The sequence below is a fragment of the Camellia sinensis genome, chromosome 8, assembly GCF_055761805.1.
Source record: "Camellia sinensis isolate YWXY chromosome 8, ASM5576180v1, whole genome shotgun sequence".
Classification (NCBI taxonomy): Eukaryota; Viridiplantae; Streptophyta; class Magnoliopsida; order Ericales; family Theaceae; genus Camellia; species Camellia sinensis.
The window spans coordinates 133,910,981-133,916,831 of NC_138968.1; the positions used below are offsets into that span (position 1 = coordinate 133,910,981).

At 44.8% G+C, this 5,851-nt stretch overlaps 1 pseudogene; it reads left to right on the forward strand.

Annotated features, from left to right (window-relative positions):
• The first annotated feature begins 1,243 nt into the window (after positions 1–1,243).
• LOC114292153 (G-type lectin S-receptor-like serine/threonine-protein kinase SD2-5) lies at positions 1,244–2,971 on the forward strand (annotated as a pseudogene).
• Positions 2,972–5,851: the final 2,880 nt, after the last annotated feature.

Consider the following 5,851-nt stretch of genomic DNA (forward strand, 5'->3'; position numbering starts at 1 on the left):
TGTTTTTCTGAAAATTCTGAAACTGCTTTTTGAGTACATCTTTGCATCCTCATCCCATTCTAGGCATTCTTAGGCCTAGTTTAAGACATCTTATTGAGGATATAGATGTAGAACACACCGAGGCAAATTAGGGGTTAAGTTATTATCTTTCCCAGCTGTGTAGCTTAGTGTGTTCAATCTGTTAACTGTGTAGGGTTGGCGACTGGGGAGGCACGCTCTAGCATACTGTAGCCCAAACTTTGTGAGTAACAACTGTGTAAAGATATGTTCAAAATGATTATCTTCTGAACAACTGAACTGTACTGCTTTCTGAACTGATACTGTTAATTGAATGAATGTATGTCCTATATTCTGAACTGTATTGTGGCATCCTTAGCACCTACTGTTACTATTACTGTTACAGAGATCTCTGTCGGTTCCCTCGTTGGAACCACTACTGTTTACTGACTGATGGCCATCATTACTGTTCGGTCTTTTAAGACCTACTGTTTACTGTACTGTTATACTAATGGGTGTACCACATATGACTGTACTGACTGAACGACTGAAATACTGTTTAAACGAACTGTTTTCATACTGTAAGGACATTCATTCTTAACCTCTTTACGCATTATGTTATTCACTGGGCTTTAGCTCACTGCTCATATATATATGTAGGTGTACAGGCACCAGACCGTGGCTAGGAGCGTCAGGGTTACTCCAGTTTTGTCAAGCCAACTACCGTGCCTCACTGCGAGGTTCCAAGCCTATCATGCTAAGGCTTAGGGGTGTTTTAGGACTCCCCCTTCTGTACTGTCTTGCTATTTTGTAATAACCAAATGGATTGTATAGACTGAATGTTTACTGTACTGTTCCATAGGGATTGGGTCCCTATTCTGAATGATTGTATATTTTGTGTATACCTTTCCACTGAATGTAAATATGTTTGGAAAGTCTTTTTGCATGCAGACTATCACAGCTCATTGGGCATTGTTTATTTACTGTATTGGCTTCCACCAGGCCCTGTACTCTGTTTTACTGTACTACTGTTAAGCAGGCCTTCGGCAATCTCGGATTACTGGCCGGTTACGGTGCTAAACCCATAGGGCCGGGTTTGGGTCGTGACAATTGGGTTATGTGGAATCCAATCCACCCTTGCCCTATTTTGAATCATATTTATTTTTTTATAAATTATGTCAAATTCGAGAATGGAAGCTTCAACGGGCAGCTAATCCCTGCTGCATCAACATCATCACCTCAGTTCATGCGGTTGGAACATGATGGCCATTTGAAGGTGTATCAGTTAGGAGACTCGAATTGGAATGCGGTGGTGGATCTGCTGATATCACAAATTCGTGACGGTGAGTGTGGGTATCCCATGTCGTGTGGCAATTACGGTATCTATTCTTCAAATGGATGTTGCGGTTGTCTTGAGGAAGCCGCTGGCAGCAACACTTTCAGGCTAATAAGTTATAAGCAACCCAACCTTGGATGTTCCCCTGTTACACCCATTTCTTGTGACCATTCTCAATATCACACCCTTTTGGAGCTTAAGAATACTAGTTACTTCAACTTCAACCCAAAAAACACATTCTCATACAACAACATTTACTACTTGGATGGAAAAACAGAGTTAGAGGATTGCAAGATGAGTTGCTTGAAAAATTGTTCGTGCAAAGCTGCTTTCTTTGCGTATCACGTGGGATATGATTCAAAGAAAGGTTGTTTATTACTGTCTAAAGTCTTGTCGCTTATAAATAATGATGGAGCAGTTGATAACATTGCTGTATTTCTTAAATTGCACAAATATCAATCACCAACTGATTCTCCTCAAAAGAAATCAAGGCATGTCAAAATCATATTGGGATCCAGTCTTGGAGCTTTCTTTGGTGTATTTTTTATGGTTGCCTTCTGCTTTTTCCTTTTAACAAAGAAACAAGAATCCGAAGAATTTGATGAGTTTTTCGTCGATCAAGTACTAGGGATGCCTACTATATTCTCTTATGAAGAGTTGAGAGCCATGACAAGTGATTTCTGTAAAAAGCTCGGAGAAGGAGGATGTGGGTCAGTGTTTCAAGGGACAATAATTGATGGCACTAACGTAGCAATGAAGGGACTCAATGGTTTTGGTCAAGTTAAGAAGTCATTCTTAGCTGAAGTTGAGACAATACGCAACATTCACCATGTCAATTTGGTGAGATTAATTGGATTTTGTGTTGAAAAATCATATCGGCTTCTAGGTTACGAGTACATGTCCAATGGATCCTTGGATACATGGATCTTCCGAAGGCACCAGGAGCTCACTCTTGGGTGGCAATCCGGAAGGAAGATCATCATGGATATAGCCAAGGGACTAGCCTATCTCCATGAGGAATGTAGGCTAAAAATATTTCACTTGGATATCAAACCCCAAAACATCCTCTTAGATGAAGATTTCAATGTGAAAATTTCTGATTTTGGATTGTCAAAACTAATTGATAAGGACCAAAGCCAAGTTGTAACAATGATGAGGGGAACACCAGGTTATTTGGCTCCCGAATGGTTGAGCTCAATTATCACTAAGAAAGTAGATGTCCATAGCTTTGGTGTTGTGGTATTGGAAATGTTGTGTGGGCGCAAAAATTTGGATAGATCTCACCTTGAGGAAGATATGCATCTACTAGGTCTGTTTAAGAGGAAAGCAAAATAGGAAAGACTTCTGGACATTGTTGATAAATACAATGATGACATGCAAACACATAGAGCAGAAGTTGTGGAGATGATGAGGGTTGTTGTGTGGTGTCTACAAAGTGATTTTTCCAGGAGGCCTTCTATGTCGGTGATTGTGAAGGTTTTGGAAGGTTCTGTAGATGTTCAAAGCAATTTGGATTACAGCTTCACAACTCCTGTTGCACCAAGAGCAATCACAGTTGCTGGTAAGCAAGAGGATCGCATTGCTGCTGCTACTACTTTATTTGCATCAGCTTTATCAGGACCAAGGTTGAGAGGGTAATTTATGTAAAAATTGGGCTGAGCTGGGTAGTGGGTCGGTTTCGGCCGCAGTACAAAGGGTCGAGTAAAATAGTCATGTAAGTTACTCCGGTCTTTTGGATATTTTGGAGTTAGTCCAGTCCCAAGGCCGTGAAGCTAGTCCGGTCCGAGAGAAGATCGAAGTTAGATCGGTCTAACGGTACTTCGAAGTTAGACCGGTCTTAGAGTTACACCGGTCGTAACATGTTAGTTTGGCCTAACCACGCCATGGGTTGTACATGAGAAGCCGAAGTAAGAGTTGTAGAGGGAAGAGCCGAATTAAGGGTAGTTCGGCGCTTTCTGCGGCTAAGTGGAGTCATGTTTATCTCGGTCGTATGGTAGTTCGGCCATGGTAAAACCATCTCACTTGGTTTAAGCAGTGAGGGGGGTGTTGAAGGATAAGCATTATCTTTCAAGAGTATGAATCCTAGGAGGACTCTACATGGAGAAGTAAAAGTCTTATTAGGATTGTGCCACACGGAACCTATAAAAGCTCACAAACATCACCTATGGGGAGGTAACACACCACTTTGTTTTCTGAATACACAGAGCTTTTGTCTATTTGTCAAGCTTACTGACTTAGGCATCGGAGAGGTTTCCGGCACACACCCGCCGACTAGCTCACGTTTGTGTTTTCAGGTGATAAAGCGACGACGTACGGAGGAGTGCAGACTTGATCAACAGGATTATACGAGAAGGTTTATTTCTTTCCCGTACAATTGGCGTCATCTGTGGGAATTTCAGACAAGAACAAAACCTTTTGATTAAGCTTCTCCTCCTTAGAAACAGTGGCGCACATTGAAGATTTACCACATTCCGCCATTGACGGACAAACACCAGATGGGGGTGCAAGGCGAGAAGGGCTGCCTTCTATCCCTCTCATGGCGGATTTGGAGCCCCAACGACACAATACCAGGAGGGATACTAGGGGGAGGCGGACTAACAGCCCCCGTCACTCTCGTTCACAAAGTCCTGACAGGCAAAGACGGAGGATTGATCCTCAAGCTCTGAAGGACCGCGTGAAGGAACAAGATGAATTAATAAGGAAGATGGCGGTGGACATGGAGGCCTTAAAGCGCCAGATGAAGGGAAAAGAAGTGGTGACAGGAGAGGGGCGCAAAAACAAGACGCCCCCTCGCCGCTCAGAAAACCGTAGTAGGAATGCAACACCCTCGCAAGGAGAGAGCAGAACCCTTAGGACAGGCGATACTCAATCCAGGTCTTCCAGAACTCGTCACTCCAGGTCTGAGAGGACGAGATCTGAGAGATCGTACACCGAAGGAAGCACGTATTGGCCCTCACATACGCACCAAACCAGATCCAAACACACGGAGTTGCCCAGGTCATCCGACTTACGAACCGTGCTCGAGGAGAAGGCACGATGCAAGGAGGATGCCAGGGCACGTGATCCTCGCAGAGTTTCTGCCCTACAGAGGTTGGCTCCTCGGACGCATGGAAGCGTCGAGGTTGGAATGCCATTACCCCGCCGGCCTACGAACCAACGGACAAAGCATTAGCGAGGTTGCAGACTTCGCCGTTTGTTTCGGTGATTGAAAACGCACCCCTACCAGCAGGCTTCCTCCAGCCAAAATTCACTACATACGAAGGGAAGACGGACCCCTATTCACACTTTCGCCACTTTCGCCAGGTTATGGCTGTATACTGGCGAAACGAGGCCTTGATGTGCATCCTCTTCCCATCAAGCCTCGGTGACCTAGGCCTGACTTGGTTTGAAAAACTTCCAGAAGGCAGCATAGCCTCCTGGGCGCAGTTGGCAGAAGCGTTTGTAACAAGGTTCCGAACAAACACTAAAACCCCGGTGGAGATTGACCAGCCACTCTCCATCGACATGGGCGACAAAGAGACCTTAAGATCCTACAATAGTCACTACTGGGAGACATTCAACCAGATTGGGGACTGCCCCACCAATCTCGCCATTGCACAGTATAAAAGAGGCCTTCCAGTCAGAAATAGACTAAGGGATTCAATCACTATGACGCCACTCCTCACCATGGAAGCCTTGATGGAAAGAGTGCATCAGCACATCAGGGTAGAAGACGATGGCGCACGTGCCAAAGCAAAATCTGGCTCGACCACAGTACCAGAAAAGAAGACCTCAGCAAAGGTTAACACGGTAGATCGACGAAACAGAAACGGACGTGGCAGACGAGATAACGGAGAAGACCCGGATAAAAGATGGTTGAGAATCCGCACTGCCATAACCACGGTGTTTAAGAAACCGATATATCGGATTCTGAGCGAAATAAGAGATGAGCCTTTCGTCAAGTGGCCAGCCAAGCTGGGAGAAGCACAGAAAAACTACGACGAAAGATCGCGGTGCACCTTCCATAAAGAAAAGGGGCACCGCACTGAGAATTGCACACCATTGAGACAACACCTGGAGGAGTTGGTGGCAGCAGGTCACTTGGATAAATACATCGAAGGAGGGACGTAACCAGCCCCCCAAGACCATAATAACCCCAATGGGATGCCAATCGACGCCCCACCTCAAGGCGTTATCAATGTGATACATGGAGTCTTTGAACCTGAGCGTGTATGCGAGCTCAGGGGATCAATCAAAAAGACAGAACATTTAAGAGAGGTGCTAAGTGCCCAACCTCCCATCAAGAAGGGGAAGATGGAAGCCACAAACGTCATGTCCTTTTCGGATAAAGATTTAGAACGGATATACTACCCTCACAATGATGCCCTGATCGTCACACTCCGAGTCAAGGATTTTGACGTCAAGCGGATTCTGATTGACCAGGGTAGTTCATGTGAAATCATGTACTACGAAACATTTAAACAACTGAAGCTACAAGACAAAGACTTGGCGCCTGCTGTATCTCCCCTAATTGGATTC